This window comes from Bubalus bubalis, chromosome 2 (assembly GCF_019923935.1).
Source record: "Bubalus bubalis isolate 160015118507 breed Murrah chromosome 2, NDDB_SH_1, whole genome shotgun sequence".
Taxonomy (NCBI): domain Eukaryota; kingdom Metazoa; phylum Chordata; class Mammalia; order Artiodactyla; family Bovidae; genus Bubalus; species Bubalus bubalis.
The window spans coordinates 23,821,866-23,842,811 of NC_059158.1; the positions used below are offsets into that span (position 1 = coordinate 23,821,866).

At 43.4% G+C, this 20,946-nt stretch overlaps 1 long non-coding RNA gene across 1 annotated transcript; it reads left to right on the forward strand.

Annotated features, from left to right (window-relative positions):
- Positions 1-17,351: 17,351 nt before the first annotated feature.
- On the forward strand, positions 17,352-19,666 carry LOC112578028. The gene is made up of 3 exons (XR_006640721.1): positions 17,352-17,689; positions 18,698-18,730; positions 19,465-19,666. It is a non-coding gene; the product is annotated as an uncharacterized LOC112578028 (long non-coding RNA).
- Positions 19,667-20,946: the final 1,280 nt, after the last annotated feature.

A 20,946-nucleotide genomic window follows, 5' to 3' on the forward strand; every position in this document is an offset into this window, starting at 1 on the left:
TTTGTTTTTTCTAATTGGTGCCATGAAGGGGGATTGGATAATAAAGGTGAGGATTCCTAAAGTTTGAAACAGGAAATAAATTGAAACACTGAGAACCTTCCAGATCCATCCATATTTGCTGTGCTGAGTCAGCTGCAGGAGGGACAGGCGGAGGCTGTGAGGAGCTGAGTGTGGACAGGGCCTGTGCCCAGCGATCAGTGCCTGGTGGGCATGCATGCACTGCCCATGGACCGCCCATGGTCACTCCTGGACTGGGTCCTCTTCCCCATTCCTTTGTCCTTGTCCCTTCAGTAAATCCTTGTCCCACCAAGGACCTGTGATCATGGACTCAGAAGTCGCCTGGGCCTGGTTGTATCTCCAGGACCATGGGCAGGGTACGTTTCTTAAACAGTTACCCTAGGATCAGGCCTTGGTCCAATACTTAGCTCCTATCTTTTTTTGAATGTTTTTATATTTTGCTTATTTAGTTATTGTTTATTTTTGTTGGTGGTGTAATGACTGTTGTATTTCATGTGTTGAGTCCTGGTCTCATTCTTCTCTGGGTGACCCCATCTCTGACAGCAGCAGGGGTCACTTTGCCTGTCATTGTCCCCACAAGCTCAAGGGGTCTGTGCACACAGGATTCTCAGTGTCAAGAGAGGATTTTCAGAGCCATCCAACTCTTACTCTCCTTCTAGAGATTTTGCTGGATTCTTCTTTCCAACTTTTCTTCATCTTCTTAAAGGAACCACGTGATGGAACTTGCAAAGAGGAGGGACCCAATAGTTTCATATCTTGACTTAATTCTTGCTGGGTTTCTCTCTTCTCTGCAGTCTGCCCTTATCTGCCCTTACATGTTCTAAGGCTACTGTTGGCTTCCATCTCAACTCATGGATTTAGAAAGCAGAGTCTAATAAAACCATAGCAGGTTGAGTATAGCTGGAAGCGAAGGATCTTCCTTTCTGAAGAGATAAAGAGACTTGTGTGTGGTGTGCAGGCTGATTGGTGGGGGAGGGAAGGGAGATCAGCCTTTGTGAGTAAAATACAGGCGGCATTGAGTCAATGCAAATGGATGTTGTGCTGTAACTGCCCTGAGACAGCATGTGGCCTCAGGTCACATCAATAAAGAGACTATCTCTGGAATAGGGAAGCGCTTTACTGACCATTCAGTGAACTGATATTTGTTGTGTGACAGAGACACGACACACTCTTTTTACATCTAGGAGAACTCAGTGAACTAACAACAGACAAACCCTGTCTGCCATGTGCGGTGTGTTCCAGGGGGAAGGGGCAGAGCATGACTATGAGCCTAGTAAGTGAGGGAAGTGTTTCCCATACAGGCTGGTAAGTGCTCTGATGTAGGTGATCCAGGGTATAAGTGTGTGGGGACAGGGCAGGTGGCTGTGTTATTGGGTGGACAGTGGGCCTCATTGAAAATGTAACCTTTAAGTAAAGCTGTGAAGAACATGAAGGAATGTCCACAAGGAGGGCTAGGGGAGGTTCTCTCCAGGCAGAGGAGCCTCCAGGGCAAATGCACGCGGGCAGGAGAGTGTTTGTGTTCAAGGGAGAGCCAGGAGGCAGCTGGGGCTGAAGGAAAAGGAATTCCGCTGAGATCCCATTTCTGATCCTGTGGGCCATCCCAGATCCTGGGGGCCTCCAGCATATTAGAAGGGGTTGATTTTATCTCAGTAAGCTTGGAGTTATAGGATGATAGGAACAGAGAAGGACCTGCTGTGACTGCTCTCTGGAAGCATCAGCCAGGCTGCTGCGCAGTCAGGAGGTGAAGGGCAAGGGAGGCGCAGAGGAGCCTGAGGGAAACAGTGCAGGGTCCAGGCTGGGGAGGCTGCTGCTTGTCTGGGGTGTGAGCAGGGAAGAGGGTGGTGAGTGGATTCTTGATCTGTTCTGAGAATGCATTTTACAGCATTTCCTAGTGGATTAAATCTGAGTTATGTGAAAGAGTGAAGAAGGACCACAAAATTTGAGATTTGCAAGTAAGCATGTGGGGCACCTACTGTGGAAATGAGGGGACTCTGGAAGGAGCATATTTGAGGAGGCATCGCCATCAGCATTTGGTTTAGGAAAGTGGCAACTGAGTTGGGTTTACTAGTCTAGGGTTTAGGTGAGATAACCTACAGGAGAAATAGATGGAAGAGGTGACACCATATAAATGATGTTTAAAGCCTTGAGAACAGATGAGGTCACAGATGAGGGAGAATTGGCTACAGAAGCAGAGGGACAAGGACTGAATCCTGAATCCCTTGTGCTATGGGAACTGATCAGACCACACAACTGAACAGACGGAACCATTCTGACATCTAGATGGCACATGGAAAGGGGTCCTGAAGGACCTGAGGGAATGTCCTTCACCTGCACTCCTCTTAGAGACAGAAGGTCTGGAATAGACTTATAACATGGTTGGTGCTGATCTTCAGATCACACATTTCATAGCAGGAACACAGATCTGGATTCCCACCTGGCTGTGCAACAGCCTCCCTGTACGGCTCGTTCACAATAGATTCCCGGACTCTGTGGCCTACACTGTAGATGGTGGATCTGGGAAGACTCCTGAGTATTTTGTAACAAGCTCTACAAGCAGTCCTGAGCAGACTGGGATCCACTGACATTAAAGATCAGAGAATGATTAAGGTGGGGAGGGGTCTTAAACACACATTTAAATGTTTTTTTTCCTGAGAGGAAAAAGACAAAACATTTGGTGGGAGTTACATGTTGTTTCTGCCATGTGCTATCACCAGGCTGAAAATTTAGGAAATGATTCTCAGTTCACCATAAAGAGAATCTCTGAGTTGCTAAGAGAGTAGATCTAAATTTACTCCACACACACAGAAGAGGTAATTATGGGACATGATTTGGTTGTCAGATAAAGCTATGGTGGCGATTATTTTGCAGTACAGAAGTGTATCCAATCAACAATAGTACACCATAAACTGACTCAATATTGTATATCAATCATAATAAAGCAGAAGGAAAAGTCTCTGAATCCTTGCTCTCTGAGATTTCCCTACATGGAATTCTTAGGTAGTTTTGTATGGAGGAAAAAAAATTTCAAATTGTTCTAAATGTAACAGACAGAGGCACACTTGTGGTTTTGGGTTTATTTTAGGGCAAACCACTGAACCGCCCTGAGGCCACAGCTGGGAACAGAATCCTCAACCCCACCCAGGTGGGGTCCCACACAGGAACCTCTTCCCCTGCAGGTGAGCACAGACACCACTGTTCGCAGCACTGACAGCCCTGATGCTGGACAATGGACCTTGGGCTAGACCTGTTCTCTGCTGCTTCTGACAGCTGGACAGCGCACTGCCACCTCTGCCCCGTGTGCCATATGTGCCTAAGGCATTCAGTGCAGTTCCAGTCTCTCTGTGGCACCTCACCATGTCCTAAGGAAGAGTCCATCCAACATGTGGTAACCTGCCTGGTGGAGCCTCAGCCTCTTTCTACCTGCAGAATATTTAGGAAGCAAGGTTTTCTGTCTAATGGAAGAAGCTGTCTGCCTTCCACCAAGATCATCAAGTGTGAAATTCCCTTCATTTGGGAAGAGAGTACAGATTTGGGGGCTGGAGAAGGAGAGTGAGGGAGGGGAAAAGAATGACAAATTTCAGTCTTTTTGAGCATGATCTGGATCAGAACTTGGTCTGCTACTTTGTAACTAGTCAGGTTGAATGAATGAATCAATGATGTCTTTTGACTTCTTCTGTGAGGTGGCGTTATGAGGGCCAGTTTCTGTCTACTCCAGTTTATACTCTCAGATAAGCAGAATGCACTTCTGAATGATGAAATGATTATTCAAAATGTCCTCCAGCTGCTGTTGTCTCTTTCCAGGCTTAAAAAAGAAGATCTATAAATCTTCAAGGGATCCATACATATATACTGACATTTTATTGCATGTTAACTTTCGTAAGTTAGGCAATGCCAAAGAAAAGCAATGCCAAAGAACGTTCAAACTACCGCACAATAGCACTCATCTCACATGCTAGCAAAATAACACTCAATATTCTCCAAGCTAGGTTTCAACAGTATGCGAACCTAGAACTTCCAGATGTACAAGCTGGATTTAGAAAAGGCAGAGGAACCAGAGATCAAAGTGCCAACATCTGTTGGATTATAGAAAAAGCAAGAGAGTTCCAGAAAAACATCTACTTTGGCTTTATTGACTACACCAAAGCCTTTGACTGTGTGGATCACATCGAACTGTGAAAAATTCTTCAAGAGATCAGAATACCAGAACACCTTACCTGCCTTCTGAGAAACTGTATGCAGGTCAAGAGGCAACAGTTAGAACCGGACATGGAACGACAGACTGGTTCCAAATTGGGAAAGGAGAACATCAAGGCTATATATTGTCACCCTGCTCATTTAACTTATATACAGAGTGAAAAGTGAAAGTGAAAGTGGTTCAGTCGTGTCTGACTATTTGCGACCCCATGGACTGTGCATGGAATTCTCTAAGCCAGAATACTGGAGTGGGTAGCCTTTGCCTTCTCCAGGGGATCTTCCCAACCCAGGAATCAAATCCAGGTCTCCTGCATTGCAGGCAGGTTCTTTACCAGCTGAGCCATAAGGGAAGCCCAAGAATACTGGAATGGTAACCTATCCCTTCCCCAGCGGATCTTCCTGACTCAGGAATTGAACTGGGGTCTCCTGCATTGCACGTGGATTCTCTACCAACTGTGCTATCAGGGAAGCCCTATATGCAGAGTACATCATGCAAAATGCTGGGCTGGATGAAGCACAAGCTGGAATCAAGATTGCTGGAAGAAATATCAATAACCACAAATATGTACCACCCTTATGGCAGAAAGGGAAGAGGAACTAAGGAACTTCTTGATGAGAGTGAAAGAGGAGAGTGAAAAAGTTAGATAAAACTCAACATTCACAAAACTAAGATCCCATCCAGTCCCATCATTTCATGGAAAATAATGAGGAAACAATGGAAACAGTGACAGACTTTATTTTTGGGGGGCTCCTAAATCACTGCAGATGGTGACAGCAGCCATGAAATTGAAAGATGCTTGCTGCTTGGAAGAAAGCTATGACCAACCTAGACAGTATATTCAAAAGCAGAGACATACTTTGCCAACAAAGGTTTGTCTAATCAGAGCTATGGTTTTTCCAGTAGTTATATAGGAATGTGAGAGTTGTACCATAAAAAAGCCTGGGCACCAGAGAATTGATGCTCTTGACCTGTGGTATTGGAGAAGACTCCTGAGAGTCCCTGGGAGTGCAAGGAGATCCAACCAGTCAATCCTAAAGGAAAACAGTCCTGAATATTCATTGGAAGGGCTGATGCTGAAGTTGAAACTCCAATACTCCGGCCACCTGATGCGAAGAACTGACTCATTGGAGAAGACCCTGATGCTGAGCAATATCGAAGGCAGGAGGAGAAGGGAATGACAGAGGATGAGACGGTTGGATGGCATCACTGACTCGATGGACACGAGTTTGAGCAAGCTCTGGGAGTTGATGATGGACAGGGAAGCCTGGCATGCTGCAGTCCATGGGGTTGCAAAGAGTCAGATACGACTGAGTGACTGAACTGAACTTTTGTATTTCTTTGTATATATGCATTTTGCTGGGGAAAGTATCTATACAATTGATCAATTTACATGTGACCCACACAAAAGTCTTTTAAAAGTACTAGTTTAGACACCGGAGAAGGCAATGGCACCCCACTCCAGTACTCTTGCCTGGAAAATCCCATGGACGGAGGAGCCTGGTAGGCTGCAGACCACGGGGTCGCAAAGACTTGAAGATGACTGAGCGACTTGCCTTTCACTTTTCCCTTTCATGCATTGGAGAAGGAAATGGCAACCCACTCCAGTGTTCTTGCCTGGAGAATCCCAGGGATGGGGGAGCCTGGTGGGCCACCGTCTATGGGGTTGCAGAGAGTCGGACACGACTGAAGTGACTTAGCAGCAGTAGCAGTTTAGACACCAAGCTATAATCTCTAGTCCATGAGGACTAATAATTGAACAATCTTAGCAGATCCAATGACATGATAAAAATGCTCATCTTTTTCTTGTCAATTTCCAGTCTGGGTCAAGATAAGGTAGTTTACTTGCTTATGCTCACTTTCAATGTTTGTATGTTTCTTATTGTGAGCTGATAACAAGCATGTCACAAACCAGGACTGGCTCACAGAAAAAGTATAATTTAGGTGGACTTGCATTCTGACAACTACGTAGGTGCCAGAAAAATAGCAGGATAGAAAAAGTAGGCCTTGGAGATTCCATTTTTAGTAACATGGTTGGCCAGGTTTTAAGGCTTACTTGTCCAGGGAAAGCAAATAAAAATAAAAGGTAAAGTATAAAAAGCTTCCATAAGTAGAGTACCAAGAGAATAAATGTTTAGGCCAAAATATAAATGTGGGCAATATTTCAGAGGGAGAAGTTGTTTTTACCCTTAGGGCATTAGCCAAATGTGGAAAAATCTTCACTAACGGTTAGCTCAAGCTTATGAGCTGTGATAGGAAACGTAACCCAGAGCTTGTTCATGTGGAAAGCATAGATGACATCCCCTCCTTGAAAATCCAGAAACCAAGATTCATATTCTCAGAGAGGATGTGGAGAGTTTGGAAGCATGAAACCTGCTACTGGGAATATAAAATGGTGTTGGAAAACAGTCTGGAAATTCCTCCAAGTTTGAACCTAGTGTTGCTCTAGGACTCGAATTCCATTGCTAGGTATTTACCTTGGAACAGTGAAAACAGTAGTCCACAGTATCATGTTTATAGCTGACATTCACAGCAGCATTAATCATGATAGCCAAACAGCAGAAAAAACTCAAATCGCCAGCCTTTCATGAATGAATTAGTAAAAGCAGTACAAACATGCATTGGAAAATTATTTGGAAATGAAAAGAAGGAAGTACAGATGTCTAGTACATGGATGCCTAGCGTGGGTGAACTTCGAATACATTATGCTCTGCAAAAGAAAACAAGAATAAAAGATCATATTAATTGTTGGATTTTATTTATAGGGTTTATAAGCAAATCCATTTAGACAGAAAGTAGCTTGGTGTTTGTCTAGAGATGAGGGAAATGTTGAAAGGAAATAGGGGCTGACTGTGCAGGAATACAGAGAAGGCAATGGCACCCCACTCCAGTACTCTTGCCTGGAAAATCCCATGAGTGGAGGAGCCTGGTAGGCTGCAGTCCTTGAGGTCGCTAAGAGTCCGACATGACTGAGCGACTTCACTTTCACTTTTCACTTTCATGCACTGGAGAAGGAAATGGCAACCCACTCCACTGTTCTTGCCTGAAGAATCCCAGGGACGGGGGAGCCTGGTAGGAGGCCGTCTATGGGGTCGCACAGAGTCGGACACAACTGAAGCAACTTAGCAGCAGCAGCAGTCCAGGAATATATTGGTACCTCAGTGTGTACAGGCATGCTCAGTTGCTCATTCATGTCCAACTCTTTGGAACCCCGTAGACTGTAGCCTGCCAGGCTCCTCTGTCCATGGAATTTTCTAGGCAAGCATACTGGAGTGAGTTGCCATTTCCTTCTCCAAGGGATCTTCCCAACCCAGGGATTGAGTCCATGTCTCCTGATTCTCCTGCATTGCAGGCAGATTCTTTACCACTGAGCCACCTGGGAAGTTGGTACCTGGATAACAATATTCTAAAAACGCTTCTGGGTGATGAAAACCTTTCAAAATTGTGGCATTGGTAACACCTCTGTGAATACACTATAATTGATTCTTTTCAATGGGTAAATTATATTTCAATATTGTTGGGAAGATCCCCTGGAGAAAGGAATGGCTACCCACTCCAGTATTCTGGCCTGGAGAATTCCATGGGCTGTATAATCCATAGGGTCACAAAGAGTCCGACACGACTGAGGGACTTTCACTTAAAGTTGTTCTAACAAATGCTATGTTGTTTTTGCTCAGTCACCTAGTCGTATCTGACTCTTTGTCACCCTGTGGATTGCAGCATTCCAGGCCTCTTTGTCCCTCACCATTTCCTGGAATTTGCCCAAGTTCAAGTCCATTGCATCAGTGATGCCATTCAGCCATCTCATCCTCTGAGGCCCTCTTCTCCTTCTGCCCTCAATCTTTCCCAACATCAGGGACTTTTCCAATGAGTTGGTTGTTCACATAAGGTGACCAAAATACTGGACTTCAGCTTCAGCATCAGTCCTTCCAATGAGTATTCAGAGTTGACTTCCTTTAAGATTGACTGTTGGATCTCTTTGCTGTCCAAGGGACTCTCAACAGTCTTCTGCAGTACCACAGTTTGAAAGCATCAGTCCACTGGAACTCTGCCTTCTTTATGGTCCAGCTCTCACAACCACACCTGACCACTGAGAAGACCATAGCCTTGACTATACAGACCTTTGTTGGCAGAGTGATGTCTCTGCTTTTCAGCACACTGTCTTGGATTGTCATAGCTTTCCAGCCAAGAAGTAACTGTCTTCTGTTTTTATGGATGCAGTCACTATCTTCAGTGATTTTTGAGCCCAAGAAGAGGAAATCTTTCTGTGGAAAGCTCTTAAAAGGATGGGAGTACCAGACCACCTTATCTGTCTCCTTAGAAACCTGTCTGCGGGTCAAGAAGCAACAATTAGAACGCTGTGTAGAACAACAGAGTGGCTCAGGATTGAGAGAGTATGATAAGGTGACAACAGAGCTTTCCACATTTTGTCATGATCCACACAGTCAAAGGCTTTAGTGTAGTCGATGAAACAGAGGTAGATGTTTTTCTGAAATTCCCTTGTTTTCTCTGTGATCTAGCACATGTTGGCAATTTGATGTCTGGTTCCTCTACCTTTTCTAAACCCAGCTTGGACATCTGGACGTTCTTGGTTCACATTATTCTGAGGCCTAGCATGCAAGATTTTAAACATGACCTTACTAGCTTGTGTTGTTGTTCAGTTGCTCAGTCATGTCTGACTCTTTGTGACCCCATGGACTAAAACACACTAGGCTTCCCTGTCCTTCACCATCTCCCAGAGCTTGTGCAAACTCATATCCATCGAACTGGTGATGCCAACCAACCATCTGATCCTCTGTCATCCCCTTCTCCTGCCTTCAATGTTGCCCAGCATCAGGGTCTTTTCTAATGAGTTGGCTCTTTGCATCAGGTGGCCAAAGTATTGAGCTTCAGCTTCAGCATCAGTCTTTCCAATGTATATTCAGGGTTGATTTCCTTTAGGATTGACTGATTTAATCTCCTTACAGTCTGAAAGACTCTCAAGAGTCTTGTCCAACACCACAGCTCAAAATCATCAATTCTTTGGCACTCAGCCTTCTTTATGGTCCAACTTTCACATCCCCACATGATTACTGGAAAAACCATAGCTTTGACTAGACAGACCTTCGTTGGCAAAGTAATGTCTTTGCTTTTGAATACACTGTCTAGGTTGGTCATAGCTTTTCTTCCAAGCAGCAAATATCTTATAATTTCATGGTTGCAGTCACCATCTGCAGTGATTTTGGAGCCCCAAAAAATAAAGTCTGTCACTGTGTCTATTGTTTCCCCATCTGTTTGCCGTGAAGTGATGGGACCACATGCCATAATCTTAGTTTTTTGAATGTTGAGTCCTAAATCAACTTTTTAACTCTTCTTTCACCTTCATCATGAGGCTCTTTAGTTCCTCTTCGCTTTCTGCAATAAGGGTGGTGTCATCTGCATATCCGAGGTTACTGATATTTCTCCCTGCAATCTTGATTCCAGCTTGTGCTTCATCCAGCCTGGAATTTCACATGATATACTCTGCATTTAAGTTAAATAAGCAGGGTGATAATATACAGCCTTGATGTACTCCTTTCCTGATTTGGAATCAGTCTGTTGTCCCATGTCCTGTTCTAACTGTTGCTTTTTGGCCTCCATACAGGTTTCGCAGGAAGCAAGTAAGGTGGTCTGATATTCCCATCTCTTTGAGAATTTTCCACAGTTTCTTGAGGTCCACACAGTCACAGGCTTTAGCATTGTCAATGAAGCAGAAGTACATGTTTATCTGAAATTCTCTTGCTTTTTCTATGATCCAATGGATGTTGGCACTTTGACCTCTGGTTCCTCTGCCTTTTCTAAATCCAGCCTGAGCATCTGCATGGGAGATGAGTGCAACTGTCCGATGGTGTGAACATTCTTTAGTACCGCCCTTCTTGGGAACTGGGTTGAGAATTGACCTCTTCCAGTCCTGGGGCCACGGCTGGGCCTTGCAGATTTGCTGACATATTGAGTGCAACACTTGAGAGCATCATCCCTTAGTGTTATGAATAGCTCTACTGGAATTCCACTGCATCCACTAGCTTTGCTGACAGCAGTGCTTCCTCAGGCCTGCTTGACTTCACACTCCAGCATGTCTGGCTCTGGGTGACTGACCACATCATCATGGATAGCCAGTTCTCTTTTGTACAGTTCTTCCCTGTATTCTTTCCATCTCTTTTTGGTCTCTTATGCTTCCACTAGATCTCAACCGTTTCTCTCTTTTATTGTGCCCATCTTTGGGAAAAATGTTCCCTTGATATTTCCAATTTTTCTGAAGAGATCTCTAGTCTTTCCCCTTCTGTTGTTTTCCTCTATTTTTAAGCATTGATCATCGAAGAAGGCCTTCTTGTCTCTCCTTGCTATTCTTTGGAACTCTGCATTTAGTTGGGTGCATCTTTCCCTTTCACCCTTGCTTTTCACTTCTTTCTTCAACTATTTGTAAAGAATCCTCAGATAACTATTTGCCTTCTTGCTTTTCTTTTTCCTTGGGATGGGTTTGTTCACTGCTCCTGAACAGTATCACAGACCTCTGTCCACAGTTCTTCAGGCACACTGTTTACTAGATCTAATCCCTTGAATCTATTCATCACCTCCACTGCATATTTATAGGGGATTTGATTTAACTTATATCTGACTGGCCTAGTGGTTTTCCCCACTTTCTTTGATTTAAGCCTGAATTTTGCTATAAGAAGCTGATTATCTGAGCCACAGTCAGCTCCAGGTCTGGTTTTTGCTGACACTATACAGCTTCTTTATATTCAACTACAAAGAATGTTATCAATTTTATTTCAGTATTGACCATTTGGTGATGTCCATGTGTAATGTCATTTCTTGTGATGAAAAGAAAGGTGTTTGCTATGACCAGTGCATTCTCTTGGTAGAATTCAGTTAGCCTTTGCCCTGGTTCATTTTCTACTCCAAGGCCAAACCTGCCTGTTACTCCAGGTGACCCTTGACTTCCCACTTTTGAATTCCAATCCCCAATGATGAATACATTTTTTTTTTTTTTGGTGTTAGTTCTAGGAGGTCTTCTAAGTCTTTATAGAAATGATCAATGTCAGTTTCTTCAGCATCAACAGTAGGGGCATAGACTTGGATTACCATGATGTTGAATGGGTTGCCTTGGAAATGAACCAAAATCATTCTGTCATTTTTGAGGCTGCTCCTAATTACTGCATTTCAGACTCTTCTGTTGATAATGAGAGCTACTCCATTACTTCTATGGGATTCTTGCCCACAGTAGTAGATATAATGGTCATTTGAATTAAAATTGCCCGTTCCTGTCCATTTAAGTTCTCTGATTCTTAAGGTGTTGATGTTTATTCTTACCATCTCCTGCTTGACCATGTCCAATTTACCTTGATTCATACCTGATATTCCAGGTTCCTATGCAATACTGTTCTTTGCAGCATCCGATTTTATTTTCATCCCCTGACACATCCACAACTGAGCATCACTTCCGCTTCCGCCCAGCCGCTTCATTCTTTCTGGGGTGATTAGTAGATCTCCGCTCTTCCCCTGTAGTATATTGGACACCTTCCAACCTGGGGGACTCATCTTTCCTTGTCATACATTTTGGCTTTTAATACAGTTCATGAGGTTCTCATGGCAGTATACTGGGGTGGCTTGCCGTTTCCTTCTCCAGTGGACCACATTTTGTCAGAACTTTCCACAGTGACCCATCCATCTTGGGTGGCCCTACACAGCATGGCTCATAGCTTCACTTCAAGCCCCTCTGCCAGAACAAGTGCTATGGCTCACATGAAATGAAGTGCTGATGCCTGAATCATGTGGCAATTGTACAGAAAGTCATGAAAAAACTCAGAGAAGTAGGCATGCTGGTATAAAAACAAAACTGGGAAAAAAAAAAAAAAACTCAGGCAAATATTTCCAAAAGGAAAGTGTTTATCAGGCAATAGGGAAGAACAAGTGAGCAGTGTTAACCTCGCTGTCCTGTGTAGGCAGAGCTGATCTAGGAGATAGGACTACAGCAGCAGCGGGGATAATAGGATCCCAGAGGGCAGGGGAAGAGGTGACAGCAAGGCAGGAACAAGGACCAAATTTATGAACTAACCAACAATGTCAGGATAGAAGCAGGATATTCTAACTGTAAGGGGTTTATGGAAATGGTTAATAGATTGTGATGTTTCTAGAGGCAAGGAAGATGGACAGGCAACAAGAGTGTTTCTTAGTATTATATTAATAGATCAAAATGAATGAGTTGAAGTCTGAGGTCAGCTGCCTAGTAGAAAGTTACCATCCTTTATCTAATTTCCAGACCTGAGCCAATTCTCACACCCAGAACTCACTTCCTGAACCTAAGCGCACCTAAGTACCCTGAGGACATACTCTGCAATACTGAGCAGTTGTGTTCAACAGTAATTCCCCACATCATTCCATGTGGGAAGCAATGGCCATTGTTCTTATTTCACTCACTGATGAAAGGGAACATCTAGATCCTTCTAGGTCTATGGATACAAGTCAGATTTGACCCTGATAGCTGCCTGCACTCACGAATCCCCAGTATAAGTGAGGCATATGGGGAACAGAAAATAATGTGCATCCTGTCTTAGGGCTACATATATCTCACGGCTTCTCTGTATCTACACATTCTCTTGGTGGCAATTTCTCCACCTAGAGCCACGGCTATAGACATATTTAGAGTTGGCAAGAAACCACATGTTGATTTTTGTGTGGGTGTGTGTGTGGAGTAAAAGTAAGAAAGGTTTAGTGGAAGACCCTGAAAAAGCCTTCAAAGCTCAGCCAAGACAGAGTATTAAAAGCAATATTGTGTCCTGGGGACAATGAAAGAGGTTAATGTCATCCTCAAAGACTTACAGGATGCAAGCGTGGTGATCACATCATATAGCAGTTCACTCACCACTGTGGTTCTTGCAGAACCATAGTCGCCAGTGATAATAAGACAACTGTAACTCTCAGCCTGGCTACTTTCTTTTCATTTCCTACCTTTATGTTTCTGCCTACAAAGTTCTCTCATTTAATTCCAAAAACCTGGAAGATTGCACTAGTATTTTTGGAACATAATTTTGATCTGGATACCTGCGGAGGGAGTTCCAAATCCTTGGACTTGAACTCTCTACTTATTTAAGGCTCTGCATTCCTACCCTCAGTTCTGTGAGAAGCCAGATGATCCCGAATCATCCTGTGGTTGGCAGATCTAAGGTGCTCCCAGTGTTCCCTCCTCTGGTAGGCATGCCCCTGAATAACACTCACTTTTGGAACATCAGCTGGACTAGTGACTCTCTGGTAACAATTAGGAGATTAATAAATGTACATTTTGGGATTACAGGGGAAAAGGTATCAGGGACCCATGGATGCACATTATTTTATTTTCCCCATATGCCTCACTTATACTGGGGATTCAGCTGTCTCAAGACTGGCTGTCCAGGCCAGGCTGGGGAAGCAGAGATTCCAGAAGGAGGATGAGTGACCTGCATTCCTGTCCTACCTGAGAAGTTCCTCCTCTAGGTCTCAGCCTCCGCAGGCCCCGCCCTCAGACAGGAGGACAAGAAGGAAGAGACCACCAGCAGAGATTCTCATCTTGTCTGGAATATGAAGGAAACTGTCTGTAAAGAGGACAGGAAGAAAAGTGAAGAGACAAACGCCCCCAAATGGATACCTGGTGATCAGGCCCTCCCCTGTCAGACCCCACGGCTGGGAAGATGAGGAGGGTAACATCTCCAGGCTCCCTGTGCTGCCCCCCACCCCCAGCCCAGCTCTCCCTTCCTCCAGCTCACAGTAATATCCCGGGAGCCAGGGGTGACACTGTAAATGCATCTCTGCTCATCTCACAACAGACCATCATGAACACACACTCCTGGGAATCCTGTTCTCCTGATATGTATTAATTCACTCTGTGTAGCTGAACCCAAGTAACACTGGTCTCACAGGAAGGAATCTGGTGTGGGTCTCCCAGGACAGTGAGGCAGGGAGTTCCAGGGCTGCTAGGGTGGCTGCAGGGCTGCTTGGGCTTCCCTGGTGGCTCAGATGGTAGAGAGAACACTGCTCAATGCAGGAGACTGGGGTTTGATCCCTAGGTTGGGAAGATCCTCTGGAGCAGGCCATGGCAACCCACTCCAGTATCCTTGCCTGAAGAATCCCATGGACAGAGGAGACTGGAAGGGTACAGTCCATGGGGTGGCACAGAGTCAGACACGACTGAGCGACAAACACCTTAACCTTAGGGCAGCCCTGCAGCACGAGGTTGTCCAGGCACCCAGGTCCCCGGGACCTTTCCTCTCTGCTCTCACTGGGACCTTGCCCTTGTTGGCATGGACCGAGGAACCTAAGACCATGTTCATGGTTTGGGAGCAACCAGGGAAAGCAGGGAAGGAGGAAAAGTTTCTTCCCCTGAAGATCAAAATTCAAAAATTTTCATCTGCTTCATCATACTGGCCAGAAATTAACCGTGAGGACAAGCAGCTTCAGAGAGATTGGAGAATGAGTATATTTTAAATCTGGATGACTTTGTCTAGAAAAAAATTCTATTATTGTGGAAGATGGAGGATTTTTCCTATACTTAAATGTTTAAAATAAGCAGTGGAGAATCATTATTATCAATATCTTAAAATGAGCCACTTTTGTATTTTAAAATAGAATAGTCTCAGAATATATTGCTAATTGATAACAAAGTTGTAGATAGAATGTATGCAAAATACCGTACAAAATGGGCTCTCTCTCTAGAATACTGTCTAAACTGTAACACTTAGCTTGTCCAGGGAGGGAATGTGGAAAGATTTTCAATGGGATGAAGGAGGAAATTTACTTTTCACTGCTACCCTTTATGTCATATGAACTTTTTAGACTTTATGCATGTATTAGTCAGTTGAAGAAAATCCCACACTGATTGCTAATCATTTGTTATGTGGTTAACAGATGTCAGGCGCTGTACTGGGTCTCAGTGAGTGACACATCAAGGGAATCACAGCAGGGTGGAATGACATGTAAATACAACATAGTCTATAATTAGTTGTTGGGAAACAGCTTCCAGGAGGCAGGGAACTGATGGAGAACCTCCTGTGTGTCAGGAGTAGCGCCCCCTGCTGGGGACAGGAAGAAAACTGAGGTCTATGCTCTAGTGACCTAAACCTCTCACCCTGATGAGGGTCAGTGCCAGTCATGACTTCCCCAGAACCCTGATAATCTCTGTTGTCCTTGTGTGGGAAGTGAGTTGAGGGGTGAAGACAGGACTTTGGCCCACGTGGTCCAAAACTTACTATGACACCCCCCACCCCCGCCGCCTCAGGGCTGGTGTGTGGGGGTCGGGTGGGCTCTGGAGGGTCGGTGGTGACAAAGCAGGGACGGCTGAGGCAAGACCTTGCTGAGCAGCATCGACTCCAAAGACCAAGACGCCAGAACTGACGGTTTGTCTGTAACCAGCCCGATGCCAGGACAGTCCTGTAGGCAGCAGGTGACGGGATCCAGCACAGGTAAGCAGGACCAGGATAAGGAGGTGAGACTCTGTGTAATCTTCTCTAGGTAAGAGCCTCTTCAGAGACTCTCCTCACCTTTTTCTTTCTGTCAGTGCTGCTGGTGGGGGGAAGGGTGCAGTTTCTAACACTTTTATGTTTCACAGTTTTTAAATCTTGTGATTAGATGAATTTGCTGCCAATTCACTATTTTGGACTTTATTGAGGCTTTCTGTGTTATATGTTGTGAATTTTTTGACAGTTCCAAACATTCAAAAAGAAGCTACATTCTCTCTGTCTTTGGAATAGAATTTGATATATGTCCATGAGGTTTTCCTTAGTAATTACATCATTTAGGTATTTTGTGTTGATGCTGATTTTTTGACTTTTTGATATGTCATAGACTAGAAAAAAGTCACCCAAAGTTTCCTTTTAGCGATGAGCTTTTGCCCATAGTGTATTCTCACTATGAGAACACAAGAAAAATGGGCAAAACCTCATTGCTAAAAGGAAACTATATGAACCTTATATATATATATATATTAGGTCTTTCCAGGTGGCACTAGTGGAAAAGAACTCACCCGGCAATGTAGAAGACACAGAGACGCAGAGTCGATCCCTGGCTCAGGAAGAGTCCCTGGAGAAGGGCATGTGAACCCACTCCAGTATTCTTGCTTGGAGAATCCCATGGACAGACAAGCCTGGCAGGCTACTGCCAATAGGGTGACAAAGAGTAACACGACTGAAGCGACTTTGAATGCATGCACAAATATTACTTTTTATATTTTGATGTTTTTTTCCCTGTATGATCTTTAAGGTGAGTTACATCATAATTGATGATTATAATCTTTAGTACCATACAATAGCCTCTGTTTCATTAACAACTTTTCTGCCTTGACTCTAATGTTGTTTGATAATAAGATCAAAATCTCAGACTTTTTTCATTTTAGATTTAGTTTATATATCTGCCCAGCTATACTTTAATTTTAAATTTAATGCTTTAAAAAATGCATATTTAAAACTTTATTTGTCTAGTTCATATCCTCAGGTAATTTCTTTAGAGCTTGTAGTATCAGTAGTATGTTTCAAAGACTTTCAAAGGAGAAAATGCCTTTCTTTCTTTTTGAATACTGTCTATAAGTGACATATTGGTGGGTAGAGAATCCTTGGATCATGACCCTTTCTTCAGAACTCTATATTCTACTCTTTGACTCTGACCTTGGAACCGACCACTTGGAAACCATCTTGTCCTCTCTGCGTCTTTGGGCTACGGTTAGTGCTCGTGCGCATGTGCAGGAGGTGATGGTGGGAAATCACACCTTTCTCTCAGGAGTTCTCACTGTGACGTCATCAGTCTAGATATCCTGGAAGAAGTTCCAGGTTGAAAAGCCAATCAGTCCTGCAATCAAAAATTGGGCAGAAGAAATTTCAGATATACTTCTTTCTTCAGAGAAAGGACTCAGAGAATTCAGTCGTAAAGGAGGGGGTTCTGAACCTAGAAACCTTCTTTCTTTCTCTATGATGTGTCCTTAGGTTGTGAGCATGGCTGTGACTACTCAGAGTCTCTTGCTCTTTGTGTGTCATTCACACCAGGCAGGGACGCTGGGAAGGGAATCTAAGTCCAATCCACATGATAGTCTAAGAATGGAACCTAGACTAAAATAGAGTCACACTCAGAGGTCTCAAGATGGTAAAAGGATATTTCATATCTAACAGTGAGATAAAAAGAACATTGGGAGAAAATCTCAAAACATTGAGAGTATGAGTGGCATTTCCTCAAAAAATTAAAAATATAATTACCATATGGTGCAGCATTCCCACTTCCTAAAGAATTAAAAGGGAATTTTAATCTCAAAGAGATCTTTGCACTCTCCCGTTCATAGCAGCATTATTCACCACAGATGGGATGCAGGAACAGCCCACACGCCCATCGATGTATGAATGGAGAAACAGAATGCGGCACATGCAGACACTGGACTACTATCCAACCTGAGAAAGGGAGGAAATTGTGCCACGTACTATATCATGGATGAACCTCGAGGACATTAGGGTAAGTGAAAGGAGCCAATCACAAAGAGACAAGTAATACATGATTCCCTGTATATGAGCTCTCTCAAGCAGTCAAATCCATAGGAATAGAAAGTGGATTAGCGGTTGCCAGGTTTGAAAGGAGGGGGAAATGAGGAGCTGCTGTTTAATGGGTATACAGTTTCAGTTTTTAAAAATGGAATAATTCTGGAAATCAACTGCATAGTTATTTAAATATACTTAACATTAATGACTGACTCATTGGAAAAGACCCTGATGCCTGGAAAGACTGAAGGCAGGAGAAGAAGGGAACGAGAGAGGATGAGATGGCTGGACAGCATTACCGACTCGATGGCCATGAGTTTGAGCAAGCTCCGGGAGTTGGTGATGGACAGGGAGGCCTGGCGTGCTGCAGTCCATGGGGTTGCAAGGAGTGGGACACGATTGAGTGACTGAATTGAACTGAACATTAATGAACTATACATTTAAAAATAGTAAAGATGGTAAATGTCATGTTTTTACCACAATAAAATTTTTTTTAACAATTTAAAGAATACTGGGAGAATGTATCTCAAAGAGGTATCTGTGAGAGTGGAGAGAAACAGTGTGGGTTTGGACTAGAAGTTTCAGACTTAGTTTAACAACAGGTGGTGTGCCCAAAGCATTCTTTAATGAAGCAGCAGGTGGGTTCAGCACTTGTTGGTATATATGCTTACAAGAGCCAATTTACACTGCACAGCTCTGGTGTCTCCTGAATTGCTTTCTCTAATTCACTTGAACTTTCATGGTGCCCTGTCATCATCTAAAGTCATATGAGCCCATGTAAGAGAACTTGACCTAGAAGCTGTGGTGTTAAAATTGCTTCTTGTTGGGAATGTCTGGTGGTCCAGTGGGTAGGACTCCATGCTTTCACTGCCGTCAGCCCAGGTTCAATCCCTGGTCTTCCCGAAAGCCAAGCAGTGTGGCTAAAAAAAAAAAAAAAAAAAAAAACCCAAGAATTGCTCACTGTCCTTTTGTTCTTTTACTCTAGGAAAATTGATGAGGAATCTGGAATATAAGACAAGTGAGTATTTGCAGGGGATAGTGGCTGAAGTTAGCAGCTTTCCTGTGAAGGTCCGTTACTCACAGGTCAGCATTTCTGTTTTAAAGAGGGAGGTCTTCGTGTGACTAATGTATCCAAATTCTTTATCCTGATTTCAAAACCATAAACCTTTCCCCAGATTTGCCCAGCTGTAGTGATCCCAGTTCTTATCTTTTTTTTCCTCTTCAGTCTCATCGCACTGCCTGAGGCCTTGAATTTTCTGTGTTCTTTATACTCTCTAAATATGGTTGCTAATAGTCTGAACACAAGGTCAAAAGCAGTCTTTGTCCTGGCCCCCTGAGGAGTCTCCCACCATTGTCATGAAGGCCCCAGAACCTATGGGACAAATCTCATTTGCTATCATTTGTGAGGCTACACCTTTGTCTCCTTGTCCCCACAGTGAGGATCATCCTGAATTCCCAGACAGCCAATGGCTACCTCTCAGTGGCTCCAAATGGGAAGAGTATGATGTTCACTGGCTTGTGGATGAACAAATGCCAGCGTGGTCAGAGATTTGATCCGGAGCCTGGGGTGCCGGGCAGTAAGGGCTTCACGTGGGGCAAAGTGTACTGGGAAGTGAAAGTGGACAGGATCTGGAGGGAAGCAGAGGAGGAAGAAGACGCAAGGAGATACAGGGCTGGAAGCAGAGGCGTGTTTGACAGTAAAGATCTTGGATTTACAGGCATCACTGATGGGTATCATTCTCCTTGATACAGAGAGGAGAATGAGGAGGTGGAGGAGGAATGGTCTCAGGAAAATGGAATATGGCCAAATTTCTGCCTGGTGGGGGTGGCAAGAGAGTCAGTGGTAAGAAGGGGATTTCTCAACTTCACCCCCAAGGCAGGGTTCTGGACTCTGTAGCTGTCCTCAGCTGCGAAGATTGAGGGCAGAGTAACTCTGGGCTCTTATTATATATTATGTTATATATTAATATATATTAGTTATTAATATATAAATTATATTAATTATTATAATTAAATTTATTTATTTAATTAAATAAATTAATAAATTTATTTACTAAATAAAGTAAATAAATTTATTTACTCTGCCTCTTATAATTATATATAATATATTAATATTTGTATTAATGATATTATATTATTAATTAATACCACTATTTTAATATATGGTTTAAATATTAATGATTAATATATTTATTATATTAATAATTAATATATTTATTATATTAAAGTATCATATTATAATAACATAATAATCTGGGCCCTTCCAGATCCTGTCCTACTGCCCCCAGAAGATTGGAGTTGCTCTGGATCATGATGGTGGGAAGGTAACCTTTACCAATGCCAGAACTCAAGAGTTCATTTATGAATTCTCATCTGCCTTCACTGGGAGAATTGTCCCTTTCCTGTGGCTTAACTGCATGAGATCCAGACTTACGCTGAGACCCTGAGAGAAGACCTCCTGGCACAGCCTCAGGTTTTGTCATTTACCCTTTGTTCCTTTTCATCAGTCCCAGCTCTGCCTCAGTTGGATGGTCCTGCTGGGTTTCTGAATGCACTCAGATGACCGGAGCTTTATGGCAGTCATGAGTCTCTTGTCCTCACAGCTTTGTCTCTAAAATGGGGATTGTAATAGTTGATCTTTCTCTAAGGGGAATGGTTGGAATGTCTTTAATGTGTTTATTAAAATGTGTCTTAATTAATTTATCTCTTCTGTTGCCTTTGATTTGGTTCTTCACCTGCCACTGAGATAAATGTATGAGAACGAGTGACTGTATTACAGAATCTCGGCTCCTGCTACAATTAGTAACTGATGACAACATCCACATTGATTTATAAAGCACATTTTCTGTCCCATAATTTCTCTTGCCATCCTTCTAAGCAATTGTTGTTGTTCTGTTGTTCAGTCGTGTCTGACTCTTTGGAACTCCATGGACATGCCTCCCTGTGTTCACCATGTCCCGGAGTTTGCTCAATCTCATATCCATTGAGTCAGTGATGCCATCCAACCATCTCATCCGCTGTCACCCCTTTCTCCTTCTGCCCTCAATCTTCGCAGCATCACTGTCTTTTCCAAATCATCTAAGCAGCTGAGAAAACAGTAAATATTTGGCAGTTCATAACTGTTTAATCTTTGATACACTATGAGATTTGAGATATCTGGTGTAAGAATTCCTTTATCGGCCATGTTCTGATAATTTTTGCAGTGGGAAGGCGAGAGGGAAAGCCATGTAAGGT